Genomic DNA, 15,333 nt, shown 5'->3' on the forward strand with positions numbered 1-15,333 from the left:
TAAAGTGTTTTTATTAACTTATTAAATACACATTTATTATTATTTTTTATTTTTTTACCTTCCCCCAGCCTCCCCTACCCCCTGTCGCATGCTCTCATCCCACCCCCCCAGAGTCTTGTGTCCATTGGTGTGCTTATATGCATGCATACAAGTCCTTTGGTTGATCTATTTCCCTCCCTCCACAACACTCCCCAGCCTTCCCGCTGTAATTTGACAGTCTGTTCGGTGCTTTACTGCCTCTGTATCTATCTTTTTATTCATCAGGTTATAATGTTCTTTATTTTCCATAAATGAGTGAGATCATGTGGTATTTTTCTTTCATTGCCTGGCTTATTTCACTTAACATAATGCTCTCCAGGTCTATCCATGCTGCTGCAAATGGTAAGAATTCCTTCTTTTTGATAGCAGTGTAGTATTCCATTGTGTAGATGTACCATAGTTTTCTAATCCACTCATCTGCTGATGGGCATTTAGGCTGTTTCCAAATCTTAGCTATGGTGAATTGTGCTGCTATGAAAATAGGGGTACATATATCCTTTCTGATTGGTATTTCTAGTTTCTTGGGATATATTCCTAGAAGTGGGATCACTGGGTCAAATGGGAGTTCCATTTTTAGTTTTTTTGAGGAAACTCCATACTATTCTCCACAGTGGCTGCACCAGTCTGCATTCCCACCAGCAGTGCATGAGGGTTCCTTTTTCTCCGCATCCTCTCCAGCACTTGTCGTTTGTTGATTTGTTGATGATTGCCATTCTGACAGGTGTGAGATGGTACTGCATTGTCGTTTTGATTTGCATCTCTCAGATAATTAGTGACTTTGAGCATGTTTTCATCTGTTTCTTGGCCTTCCTTCTGTCTTCTTTTGAAAAGATTCAATTTAGGTCCAGTGCCCATTTTTTTTTATTGGATCATTTATCTTCCTTTTATTAAGTTGTATAAGTTGCCTGTAGATGTTGGAGATTAAACCTTTATCAGTGATAACATTTGCAAATATGTTCTCCCATACAGTGGGGTTTCTTGTTGTTTTGTTGATGGTTTCTTTTGCTGTGAAAAAGCTTTTTATTTTGATGTAGTCCCATTTGTTTATTTTCTCTTTAGCTTCCATTGCCCTAGGAGCAGTATCGGTGAAGAAATTGCTTCAGGATATGTCTGAGATTTCTCTACCTGTGGATTCTTTTAGTATTTTTATGGTTTCCCGTTTTATGTTTAAGTCCTTTATCCATTTTGAGTTTATTTTTGTGTATGGTGTAAGTTGGTGGTCTAGTTTCATTTTTTTGCATGTATCTGTCCAATTTTTCCAACACCATTTATTGAAGAGACTGTCTTGACTCCATTGTATGTGCATACCTCCTTTGTCAAATACTAATTGAGCATAGCAGTTTGGGTTGATATCTGGAATCTCTATGCTATTCCATTGGTCTATATGTCTGTTCTTGTGGCTGTTTTGAGAACAGTGGCTTTGTACCAGGCTGTTTTGAGAACAGTGGCTTTGTAATACAGCTTGAAATCTTGTATTGAGATCCCACCTACTTTGTTCTTCTTTCTCAAGATTGCTGTGGCTATTCAGGGTCTTTTTTTATTCCAGATGAATTTTTGGAGCGTTCTTCCTAGGTCTGTGAAATATGCCGTCGGTATTTTAATGGGGAGTGCATTGAATCTATAGATTGCTTTGGGTAGTATGGACATTTTAATGATGTTGATTCTCCCAATCCATGAACATGGTATGTTCTTCCATCTGTTTTCATCTTCCTCTATCTCTTTTTTCCGTGTCCTGTAGTTTTCCGCGTATAGGTCTTCTCCTCCTTATTATAGTTTATTCCTAGGTATCTTAATTTTTTTGGTGCAATGGTAAATGGGATTGCTTTTTTAGCCTCTCTTTCTGCAAGTTCACTATTGGCATATAGAAATGCCATAGATTTCTTGGCGTTAATTTTGTATCCTGCTACATTGCTGAATTCATTTATTAAGTCTATTAGTTTTTTGATGGAGTCTTTCGGGTTTTTTTTATGTACAATATCATGTCATCTGCAAATAAGGACACCTTTTCTTCTTTTCCAGTTTGGATGCCTTTTATTTCTTCTTCTTGTCTAATTGCAATGGCTAATACTTCCAGTACTATGTTGAACAGGAGTGGTAAGAGTGGGCATCCCTGTCTTGTTCCTGTTCTTAGGGGAAATGGTTTTAGTTTTTGCCCATCAAGTATGATGTTAGCTGTGGGTTTATCATATATAGCTTTTATTATGTTGAGGTATGATCCTTCTATTCCCATCTTGTTGAGAGTTTTTATCAAGAAAGGGTGTTGGATTTTGTCAAATGCTTTTTCTGCATCAATTGATATGACTATGTGATTTTTATCTCTCAATTTGTTTATGTGATGTATCACGTTAATTGATTTGCAGATATTGTACCATCCTTGCATTCCTGGGATAAATCCTACTTGGTTATGGTGTATGATCTTTCTGATGTACTGCTGGATCCGATTTGCTAGAATTTTGTTGAGGATTTTGGCATCTATTTCATGAGGGATATTGGCCTATAATTCTCTTTCATTATGTTGTCTTTATCTGGTTTTGGGATTAGGGTGATGCTGGCTTCATGGAAGGAGCTTGGAAGTGTTCCTTCCTCTTGAATTTTTTGGAATAGTCTGAGGAGGATAGGTTTTAGTTCTTCCTTGAATGTTTGGTAAAACTCCCCTGTGAAGCTGTCTGGACCCAGGCTTTTGTTTGCTGGAAGCTTTTTGATGACTGCTTCAATTTCATCCATAGTTATTGGCCTATTGAGATGTTTATATTCTTCCTGATTGAGTTTTGGAAGGTTATATTTTTCTAGGAATATGTCCATTTCCTCCAGGTTGTCCAGTTTGTTGGAATAGAGTTGTTCATAGAATTTTTAAACAATTCTTTGTATTTCAGTGGGGTCTGTTGTTATTTCACCTCTTTCATTTCTGATTTTGTTTATTTGGGTCCTCTCTCTTTGCTTCTTGGTGAGCCTGGCTAGAGGTTCATCAATCTTGTTTATCCTTTCAAAGAACCAGCTCTTGGTTTGTTGATCTTTTGTATTTTTTTTTTTTTTTTGGTCTCAATGTCGTTTATCTCCGCTCTGATCTTTATTATTTCCTTCCTTCTGCTTACACTGGGCTTTTCTTGTTGCTCTCTTTCTAACTCTTTGTGTTGTAGGGTTAGGTAATTTATTACCACTGTTTCTTGTTTTTTTGCAGTGGGCTTGTAGAGCTATTAACTTCCCTCTCAAGATTGCTTTCACTGTGTCCCATAGATTTTGGATTGTTGTTTTTTTCATTGTCATTTTTTGCCATGATGTTTTTTATTTCTTCCTTGATCTCTCTGGTAACCCAGTCATTGTTTAATAGCATGCTGTTTAGTCTCCATGTGTTTGATTTCTTTGGATTGTTTTTATTGGAGTTGATTTCCAGTTTTATGCCACTGTGGTCTGAGAAGATGCACGATATGATTTCTATCTTCTTGAATTTGAAGAGACTTTGCCTATGACCCAACATATGGTCTATCTTTGAAAATGACCCATGTGTACTTGAGAAGAATGTATATTCTGTGGCTTTGGGGTGAAATATTCTGAAGATGTCAATTAATTCCATCTGGTCTAGTGAGTCATTTAGGATTGATGTTTCTTTGCTGATTTTTTGTTTAGAGGATTTGTCCAATGGTGATAGTGGGGTATTAAAGTCTCCTACTATGATTGCATTGCTGTCAATCTCTCCTTTGATATCCTCCAGGAGTATTTTTTATGTATTTGGGTGCTCCTGTATTGGATGCATATATGTTTACCAGAGTTATTTCTTCTTGTTGGATTGCTCCCTTTAGTATTATGAAGTGACCTTTCTTATCTCTTGTTATGTCATTCACTTTGAGATCTAATTTGTCAGATATAAGTATTGCTACCCCAGCTTTTTTTTTTTTTCATTTCCATTCACTGGAAAAACCTTTTTCCATCCCTTCACCCTTAGTCTGTGTGAGTCTTTTTTTCTGAGGTGGGTTTCTTGTAGACAGCAGATATATGGGTCTTGTTTTCTTATCCAATCCGTTACCCTATGTCTTTTGATTGGGACATTTAATCCATTTACAGTTAAAGTTATTATTGATAGGTACTTATTTGTTGCCATTTTTATTCTTTACCCTGTGTTCCTTCTTCGCTTCCTATTTCTTTTTTTTTACTGCAGACCCTTTAGCATTTCTTGCATTGCTGGTTTGGTGGTAATAAATTCCCTTAGTCCTTTTTTGTTTGCGAAGCTCCTGATTTCACCTTCAATTTTGATTGATAGCCTTGCTGGGTGCAGTATTCTTGGATTCAGACCCTTCCTTTGCATGACTTTGTATATTTCATTCTATTCTCTTCTGGCCTGATGAGTTTCTGTTGCTAAATCAGTCGCTACTCTGATGGGGGTTCCTTTGTAGGTAACTTTCTTTCTCTCTCTGGCTGCTTTTAAGATTCTTAGTTTGTCGTTGGTGTTTGCCATTTTAATTATAATGTGCCTTGGTGTCGGTCTTTTGGGGTTCATTTTGCTTGGGACTGTGTGAGATTCTTGGATTTGTGTGGGTTTTTTCTTCCCTATATCAGGAAAGTTTTTTGTCATTATTTCTTCAAACAGGTTTTCTATTCCTTGTTCAGTTTCCTCTCCTTCTGGAACCCCTATTATGAGGATGTTGTTTTGATTTGTGTTGTCCCATAGTTCCCTTAGGCTCTCCTCCTGCTTTTTATTTTATTTTTTTTCTAGAAGCTGCTCTACTTGGGTATTTTTTTCCTATCTTGTCTTCTAGCTCACTGATGCGGTCCTCTGCTTCTTCTAGTCTACTCTTGATGCTTTCTATTTAGTTCTTTACAGCAGCAATGTCATTTTTCATTTCTTCTTGGTTCTTCTTCATTTCCTCTTGGTTCTTACTCATATTGTCGAATTTGTCTTCCATTCTTTTCAGCCACCTTAAGACCATTTCTCTGAATTCTTTCTCTGACAGGTTGCTTGCCTCCATTTTGTTTACTTCCTTTTCTGGTCATGCCTGCTTTTCTTTCATATGTGGGCTGTTTTTTTGTTTCCCTATGGTCTCTCTTCTCCAGGTGTCAGGTTATGTAGTTCTCTCTCTCCTGCGTTTATTTAAAGGCACAAAATACAACACAACCAGGTAAAACGCACAAGGCACTGAACAGAAACGTACCACAATATTAATAACACTAAATAAAGGTGACCACCAGAGAAAGGCAAATTAGGGGATAGGACAGAGAGAAGAAGAGAGAAAAAACAAAAGAAAAAATGTAGTGCAAAAATGAAATTGGGAAAAGGAAAAACAAAGTAAGAGAGAAAAGAAAGAGAATAAGAAAGAAAAGGGGAACAAACTATATATGTGGGGAGAAAACTCCAATAGAACAGCCATTAATCCCAATAAATGCCAGCAACAAGTACCTGGAGATGAATACAGACTACAAACAACAACTAATATCAAGCGAGATGAAGAAAAACAGAAGCAAAAACTAAACAAAACCAAACAAAAAACCAAAAGAATAAGCAAAACAATCTCACAAACAAGCATAAAAAATCAATATAATCAACATTCAAGCAAACAACAACAAAAGGACAGAGAGAAAAACAATTTTTTGGATAGTGAAGACAGACAAGAGAGAGGTGTGTATGGACTTGGAACAGGGGATTGGAAATTAGATATATAAGTAGGGTGAAATTTTAACAGGGGTTAAAAAGAAAGAATAGGGAAAATCCAAAGCAAGAAAAGGGTAAGAGAAACAGGACAACAAAAGGGGAAAAGTTAGGAAGAGAGTGATGGCATAAAGGTAGAGTTGAGATAGAGTAAAATGATGCTAAAGGAAAGATGAAAATAGAATGTAGTACACTAATCCCAAAGTAAAATAAAGAGAAAATTAAATGACACTTTTTTAAAAAAACGGTAAAATAGTAGTAGTAATAATACTGATTGAAAATAAAAATGTAATAATTAAAAAGGTAAAATCAAGTGAGGAAAAAAGAAAAAAATTAGTTTCTTAAGTAAAAGACGAAAAAAAAAAATGCAGTAGTGAAGGTCATTCACTCCTCTATTGTTCTGTGTGGCACACCTGTTTCCCAGTCAGGACAGTATTGCAGTTCCCTGTGTTCCATGGCTCCTCAGTGTTGTAAGCCTGTCCTGATTTTTAAGCAGGCTGTGTGTCTTATTTTCTTGTATTCCTTTATTTGTGATTACACAGGAGTCAATTTGTGATTCAACCCTTGGGTGGCAGTGTTTCTGGATTGACCTCCGGGTCTATAGGTCCTCTCTAGCTTGTGCTTAGATTCTGCTTTCCCTGTGGCACTCAATACCTGTTTGTGGGAATGGGCTGCCCCAGAGCTGGTTCTCCGAAGGTCACTCCGAGCTCTGATCCCCAGGCTCCAGAAACAACTTTCCCCTGCAGTCTCCTAGGGTGTCCCCAACTGGGTGATCCATGTATTGGGCTTAGTAATCAGAAGCAAGGATTTAAAGAGGAAAGAGCGTATGTGTGTGAACTCCGGGGCTGCGCGCAAGTCTGCGCAGTCCTTTTTACCCCTTGTGTCCAAGCGGTTGGCACACTTTTAAAATTTCTAGGCTATCCTGTGCCAGATCAAAATGTGTTGTTTTTTAGAGATCCTCTCTGTTAGCAGCTCTGAGGACCCCCTTCCACATTCACGGATCATGCCAGCCCCAACAGCCACGGATTCTTCTAGGCTCAGACTTCCCCCGGTCCTCCAGCTCCCGCAGTGCGCGTGCTTCTCTGTCCTGCTGCAACCAGAGACCTCACCTTATCCCAGGCGAAATCTGACACCTCTGTGGTGGAGTGTAGAGCTCCTTTGAATCCACGTGTTTGCGCCAATTGAGGACCGGTGTTCTGGGGTTTGCAGCTGTTCGGTGGGTGCCGTAGTTGCAGATTTTCAGGCTTCCGATAACATCCACTTTCCCCTTCAAGATGGCGCAGTCTCCGCGTCCAAGCTGGTGGCTCCGGGAGGTGACCCAGCAGCAGTGGGGCCTGCCTGGTCAGGGGAGCCCCGTCCAGCAGTCCCCCACCCTCTCCTCTAGAATACCTGTCCCTTAATTCACCAACAAACACTCCCCGTGCGACCCTCAGCTGCTCTTTCTATCTGTTCTGGGGCAAGGCTTGGGACACATCCATTTATTCTGCCGCCATTTTTTTTCCTAAAGTGTTTTTTTCTGACATCATTACTTACCCCACATGGAAATTATAGGACTCTATCCTGATGGCACTTTGCTTAATTTGATCTTAGTACCTGTGAGGTAGATTGTTACCATAACGGCTTCCCAATTCTCTGTGTCCTGTATGTGGTTCTTTCCTACCTTGACTCTGGGCTTGGCCATGTGCCATGACTTGGCCAATGGGACTCTGAAAATGTGATGCAAACTGAGGCTAGGAAAATGCTTGCACATCTGGGTTTTCCCTCTTGAAATGTGCACTTTTTGAAGGAGGCTGTGTTAGTGGGTTGAACACATGTGATCCTGTGGGCAGCCAGAATCCTGCCATTCATGTGAATGAGGCCATTTTCTTCCAGCCAGTCCCAGCTGCTTCACACATTATTGCAGCCATATGAGTGGTCCCCGGTGAAACCAGCATAGGAGCTGCTCAGCTGAGCACACCTCAGCCCAAATTACTGACTCACAGAACTGTGATAAAAATTTTTTTGAACAGCAAATCTTAGGGGGTTTGTTATAGAGCAATTAATAACTGATAGACCCTATGAAAGCTCATGACACATGGCTCAGGGAGGGATACACGAGTCTCAGAAGCATTCATTCTTCTTGGAAAATCATTTCTCTTGTTATAAAAATAATTTATTGATAGAAGTCCTATACTAAAGCAGATAATTTTTTGATTCTGTTTTTCAACCTAATTTGTCATTGATTTATTCTTTTTGTACCACAAAAGGACTTTTTTTAAACTATAGCTTATTACTGAAAAATCCACTAAAAAGCCACATTTAGAAAGGAGCAAAAAATAAAAAAGTAGACTATTGTTTTGGGCAGTCTGCATTTAACTTTCCTTTTCAGTGTTCATTTAGAAGAAAATTGTTGGAACCTGGGTAGAACATGGGTGGACAGACACTTTTCTCTGCATTACCCTTTTGTAAGGAAGCTTTAGAATTTTGTGTCTTTTGCCTTTTACCATGTTTTAAAAGTAATTACGATTAATTCACATAAAAATGTTTAAAAAATCCTTGACAACACCCAAGGCAATAATTTTTAAAGAATTTCTGTGGTTACTGAAATTCTAGGTGCCATCCAAGTATCTAGAGGTAAGTATGCTTAAGATCAATTCAATATTTATCACTGATTTAGTTGCATGGTCTTTCAATTTTCCCTAAAGAATAGTCACCTAGGAAGAAAAGTGGAAAGACTGTCACCATCTTGGAAAAGGTGTTCCTCTAACAGGGGTCCTCAAACTTTGTAAACAGGGGGCCAGTTCACTGTCCCTCAGACTGTTGGAGGGCCGGACTATAGTTTAAAAAAAACACACTATGAACAAATTCCTATGCGCACTGTGAGCCCGGGACGAGTCGGCTGCTAAGCAGGACAGGCAGCGGCACCAGGCGGGCCGGATAAATGTCCTCGGCGGGCCGCATGTGGCCCGCGGGCCTTGTTTGAGGATGCCTGCTCTACAAGCAGGGGTGGGGAACATCCAGCCCACAGGCTGATAAGGCCAAAGAAATCATTTGGCCTGGCCCTGCCAAGGCATTTAGGGGTGAGCTAATTAAATGATTGACCAAATATAGCAGGTTAATTTTTAAGTTGATAAATTTGTATGGCCCACACATGATAGTATAAATATTCAAATAGCCCTTGGCAGAGAAAAGATTTCCCACTCTTGCTCTAAAGAGTGGTAAAATACAAAGAAACAACACAGGTTGTTTCCATGATCAGGAGAACCAGATCGATGTGAGCAGGTGAAAAGGATGTCCATGTTCAATGTGAAATATGATCCCACAGGCCTCACCATCAACCTTCCCAATAATAACTACCGTTTTCCAGATTGCTCTTGTCACCCTCAGTTCCAGAAGACATTAGTCATTTTATGATACTTTTTCAGGGTGACAGTCAATGTAGCATGTGACGTTTAGGTGGTTTCAAATAGAGAACATAAGGTGACTTTACACTAAAGTGAAATGTCCACCTTTCAACAAATGTGAGCTTAAAGATAGATACCCCAAGTTCTTGCCTTCTTTATAATGCATTTAAACTTCCATTCTCTTTTTTGAAGAAAATGAAATTGTTTTCTGTCTATTTGTATATTTCAGCCCAACCATTAGTAACCTCTCCTACAATTAGTTCTAAAAACAGCTTAAATGGTGGTCATTTCTTTTGCATGATACAATTCCTTTTCTACTTACATGAAAGTAATGGGAGTCCATATTACTTATAAATAAAATAAATAGGCAGACCACTTATTGAAAATTATTTCTTAGAAATCTCTGCCTTCTGGTATCATTATGGTATGATATAATATGGAACCCAACACTGATAGGTATTAAGCAGTGAAAAGACACAGTCTGAAATCCTACGAAGATTACTATTTAAAACTGGAGAGGAGTGACATAAAATTTTATGACTATGAATCCTGATATAGGTAGACTAACACTTAAGAGCTGACTCTGCTATTTTTGAAGAGAGCTAGGGAAGCATCCACTGGGAAAAGCAAGAGTGTATTTTTCAGTGGTGATTCAGAGTCAATGCACAGAGTGATGAAAAAGTTGAAATTTCGAGTCTGAGCCTGTCTTTGCTTGTTACTCTGTCCAATTCAAATCAGAAGCTTGAATTTTAAAGAGGATAATTTGCATGGTTGTAAAAATTCCTGGAACACATCTGAATTGTAAACCATACAAGTAGATTGTATCAAAGCAGAAGGATTCTGTTGTCTCCAGAAAAATAAGCAAATTCATTAGCTTTCAAAGCAAAGAGTTAAAATCTGCAATGGCATGTAAACATTAAATTTGGCTGTTAAGGTTTCTATGTTGAATCTCAGAAAGAGACTTTAGAAACGTTTCTCCTTTGTTCCCCCCAAATATCATAAATCAACTCTTTGATTTCTCTGCATATTTTCTTCAGTTTGTAAGGCTTGAATGTACATTTGTTTTAATTTTTAAAGTAATCAACAAATATTTCTGGGCATTCAAAAGACCAAATGTGTTATAAGACCAATGGGAGAAAATGCTCCAACTTGTGGCTCAGTATTAGCACATAAATATTAATAAGTTAAAATCATCCCAGAATGTCAAGAACAGGAGAAATATATGGAAATATTTTAAAAATGAATTTCACTGTGCTGATTCCAGGGTGAAACTCTTTAAGCTGTTAACAAAAAGCAGGCAAACACACTTTCCTCACCTGACCCACGTCATGGCACAGACTGCTCATGGGAAAATACTTTTGGTGTTGCCTTCTGGCCTCCAATAATTACTTTCTGGAAGTCGGCATTAATACTCAGAGGCTGGACCTTGTCAATAATACATGACTGTCCACACGGCCAGTTGAACTAAAGGTAATATACAGGGTGGGGCAGAAGTAGGTTTACAGTTATAAGCATGCAAAACAGAGTTGATTCTTGTATTATTATTGATTAATTATTATATTATTTTTCATATGAACAGCTGTCAACCTACTTTTGACCCACCCTGTATTAAAATGTAAGTTCTGAGTACCTAAAAACTACAACGTTCAGGATCACTCCAACTTGAAGTTAGAATAACGACATGTGGAAATGGTGATGACTCTGCCGGTTCAGTGGGAAACATGTAGAGTAAGAACTATTACGAAGTTTATTCCAACTTTGTTTTACATAATGAGCCCATCTCATTAACCTTTTCAAATTACTTCAGTACATGAGCGCATGGCCGTAAAGCTTCTTCCCTCAGCCTTTTTTATTTTATGCTCCATGAGTTCAAAGGTTGGAACAAAAAGAAACCAAAATCCAGTCAGCCTGTTTATAAGATGCTAAATCCATGTGCTCGTCATTAACTGTATAATCTGTGGTGCACCCTTATCACATGAAACTCATGATGGACTTATGAAGCCATAAAGCTGTCCACTCATTAATCTGTCTCATATGTAGCAAAATGGCAGTAAATACAAGGGATAGTCCTGCAGGCAAGTGGCCCACATCTGTCATTATTCTATTATTTGTGATTGCATCAAGTATCTACTCACTGAGCTCAAATCCTGGGCTTCTCAGAAAATGCAAACTGATTGACTTGAACTTTAGTAAAATATGAAAAATACTTTTAGGATACTTTCAGGTTACTAATTTCCTTTAAAGGATGGCTAATTGTAAAGGACAGATATGAACACAGATTTGCAGATGTTTTGAAGCATCCTCTTAAAAAGTATAATGAAACCTAATATTTTATGAAGAGGGAAATATTTTGCTTTTGAATGATTTAATCTACCAACAATTGTTATTGCCATGAGTTTGCAATGTGTATTTCCAAATAGAGCTACTTTCTGTGCCAGGTAGCAAAATAAGTCTTAATCGACACTTTAAATATCGTAGGAAATAAATTATTTCCCATAGAAAATGATGCTGTTTGAGGTTCTAATTTTATTGAACTCTAATTCTGGAGCTTAATATTGACTTTTGTTCCAACCCTCATGTGGCAGACATGATTAGCTCCCACTACAATGATCTGGAAACATAGCAAACATCATTTTAATGCAAACTCCAATTTATTAACACTTTTTAAAAAGACAAGCCAAAGGGATAAGGAGCAGAACAGGAAGTAAGAACAGTGACTATGCAAACATCTAAGGGAGCTCTGGGTGCATGCTGGTTTTGAAAATATGAGGGACTTGTGTTTTATTGCTTATACACGGACAAGAAACAAGAACTTGGTATGTGAGGAATTGATGTTGACATCCTATATGTAAATCAGGGACTGTGTAAGAGATGCATATTCAAAGAAAATGTGAACAAGAGAAAAAACAGACACTGACACAGGGGGATAATAGGATGACTAGTCTGCCTTGGTGTAGATTTGGGCTGGGGATGAAAAAGATTTCTATTAAAATCTATTGCCATAGACCTGCCCCATTGTGGACGTAGGTTTAAATGTATACTGTCCACGCGTGGCTGAGGAATCCTCAAACCTTAGTCATGAATGTAGAAATGTCTCCAAATACATTCCAACCTGGCTGTGTTGGGTAAAAGTGAATATAAAATTTCTCCAGTGGAAGGTGTTCTCTGGCCAGGCTGTGAAGACTTCTCACAGGAAAAATTCACTGAAAAGGGACTTACAATCCGGATTTTCAAACAGAGGAGACAGCCCCAGCTTCCCTAGCCCTGGGCCAGTGTGAGCACTTGGGCCATGGAGGTGCTGTGATAGCAAAGCTGGTGGCCTCCAATCTGCACAGCTGGGTACATCCCAACGCCAGAGCCACACACCTAGTTCCCCTTCAAGGCCCCGGTGGCAGCCTTGGCGGAGGAAGAAGAAAAAGATGAGAAGGGGGTGCCAGCGCTGGCATGAGCATTGGCTGATTTTAACACCAGCTTTTCTGGGGCGGATGAGCATACATGTATAAGGTATGAGACTCTGTGGACTTTTCTGATATTTACCACTCCAGTGAATATTATTTCAGGAAGTGAGAAGAGCTAACGGCTGCCCATAAGGAAACTATGGCAAAGATAGAGAACATATAGCAGAATAAACTAAATTTAAAGGGAGTTCAGCCAGTGATCATCAGGAAAGACCCTCCTAGTCAGATCTGGATCAGAAAAGTGCTTCTGGCACTGGCCGGGTAGCTTGGTATATTAGAGGGTCATTCAGAATTGCTCTATCCACAATGCAATTATTTAGAAATCAATAACAGCAAGATGACTCTTTCTTTTTTAAAGTTCTATACTTGAAAGCTAAAGAGCATATTTATAAACAACTCATGGCTCAAAGAAGAAATCATAATGAAAAATTTAAAATATTTAAAATTAACCATCATGAAAATACTGCACATCAAAACTTCCAGGTGCAGTTAAAAGCCACTTAAGGAAAACTTAAAGCTCTATATATTCAAAATGTAAAGGAAAAGGTTAATAAGCTAAGCTAATTCAATTCAAGAAATTAGAAAAAAATCAGAATTCAACCAGAGAAAGTTGACCTATTCTCTTAGCACTTTCAAATACACATGTAGAACACTATTGCTAACTGCAGTCACCATGCTGTGCATTACATCTCCAGGACAGACTTAGCTTATAACTGGAAGTTTTTACCTTTTGAACACCTTTACCAGTTTGCCATTTCTCTTTTAAAAAATTCAAAAGTACAAAAATAAATAATATATTAATATGCATCTTAAATAAGTCACAACGTGAATCCTATTAAAACTAATCAAATTAGACAGTATGAGACACATATAATTCACAACTAAGTAAATGCAAGCACTGGATGCCTGGCTGTGCTGTGATTGACAGCTGATCCCTTAAACAAGCAAGTCCCTTAAATTCTTTGGGCCTTACTTCCCGCATCTGTATAATGAAAGAGTTGAACCAGATAATCTCTAAGGTCCACTTTACAGCTATTAAATTCAAGGCGAACCACTTTACAGGATTTTCAGCAAGAAAAGCATGAATAACAATTTGAATTTTAAAGTATAATTTGAAATTGAAGCCATGAACTTACACTTGGATGTTCAGTTGTTCAATTGTTCACCCCTATATTCATGGTCATTACTGTGTTAAGTGTCCTACCATTCCTTCTTTCCAACCATATCCACCTTCTATTCTGATCAGTCGTTACAGAAAATCATCTCTCTTCTTCTGTCACACTAACTATTCCCAACCTGGGCAGACTCACCTTCTACTGTGTGGTAAGGGATAGTTGGATAACCTCTTACTTTTTTGTAAAGTTTTTGAGTCCTCATTTAACCACTGATAAAACTATAGGTTCTTTTAGTGCAAGAAACAGAAACTGGTTGTGGCTGGATTTCGTGGGGCGGAGGCAGGAGCCAGGAGCCAGGAGAAAAATTACTGGGAAGACTCTGAGTACCTCTCGGAATCAAAGGAAGAGAAAGTTTTAAAGATGCCTGCGTTAAACTTATTGGCCTTCTCCCAAGAGCTCTACCATTTTCAAAATTCAGCCCCAAATACCCTCAAGTCTCCTGGCCACTCTTTTCCAATTCTTTAATTCCTAGGATACAGATTCTAACTGGCCCAGCCTGGGTAAAACACAGTGTAGGGGAAAAGTGGTTTGTACTGTGCATGTGCAGGCTGGAAAGCTTCCTCGGTCAATCTCTTCTTTATATTCTGGACTTCCGCTCTTCACAGTTCCATTGCTCAGGCCTGTTCTCACAATGTCCTCCACCCTCCTTATGTTTTCACCCACATTTTAATATGGCCACATTTCAGCCATTCCGCTTCCTGCCAGCTGTTGTTCTTTCTCAGCCTTAGTGTATTCAAAAGTCTTTCCTCGCCTTCAGTCACAAGTTCCCTTTGCCCATTTCAGCCTTGCCACAGGTAACTACCTTTCCTACGTGAACTTCCTCACCCCTTGATTTCTACCATCCCATATGTAGATTTCCTCTGGCATCTCTGCCACTTCTCAGATTCCTGCATACATGTGGAGTAAAGGCATTCACACTGCTGTGCTTCTTCTTCTTCCTTCCTCTACATACATCAACTTTAAAGTCAAATGCCTTTTAAAATAATCTTCTCAGTCCAACGAAATGAATGAAAGAATAGATTTACCATCCTTTTATACTTTCCATTAGGTTCTTGAATTTACATCCAAGATGGGAGACTGTCAGTTGTAATGGCGGCTACAAGTAAAGTGGCTCTAGATACTGTTATATCTCTGTGGAGTCGAGGTGGCAGTGTCCATGAAAAATTCCCTGTCCTCAGCCCCAGAGAGTGCTCTGAGGGCTACCTCTGACATTATGTGAGAATGCCTGACCTAGAAGAACCCTTTAAGGGTGAGTCAAACCCACTTATGTTTCAATGAAGAGACTAAAGTCCAAATAATCTAGGGGTTCATTAGGGAATTGGACCTTGAATTGATCAAGATTGAGTTTTCTCTCCCTGGGGAAAGGGGCCTTAAAAAAGAAATATAATTTAATTACACACATACACACACAAAGTACATTTCTTGAATTCTTGTGTTTATAACCAGAGATTTTTACCTAAAACACATACACACACCCATACCCTCCCCACTTCTGCTGACACAGGCTATTTTCACCTTTAAGTAAAGATACATTAAGCACAGAGATAACATGTGGCATTTGCCATAGTCCAGAGTTTGCATAAAATTGCCAGAAAATTTCTTGAGATTAGGGATTGAGTCTGCATGAAAACTCTGGGTTG

Source organism: Plecotus auritus (genome assembly GCF_963455305.1).
Source record: "Plecotus auritus genome assembly, chromosome: 11".
NCBI lineage: Eukaryota > Metazoa > Chordata > Mammalia > Chiroptera > Vespertilionidae > Plecotus > Plecotus auritus.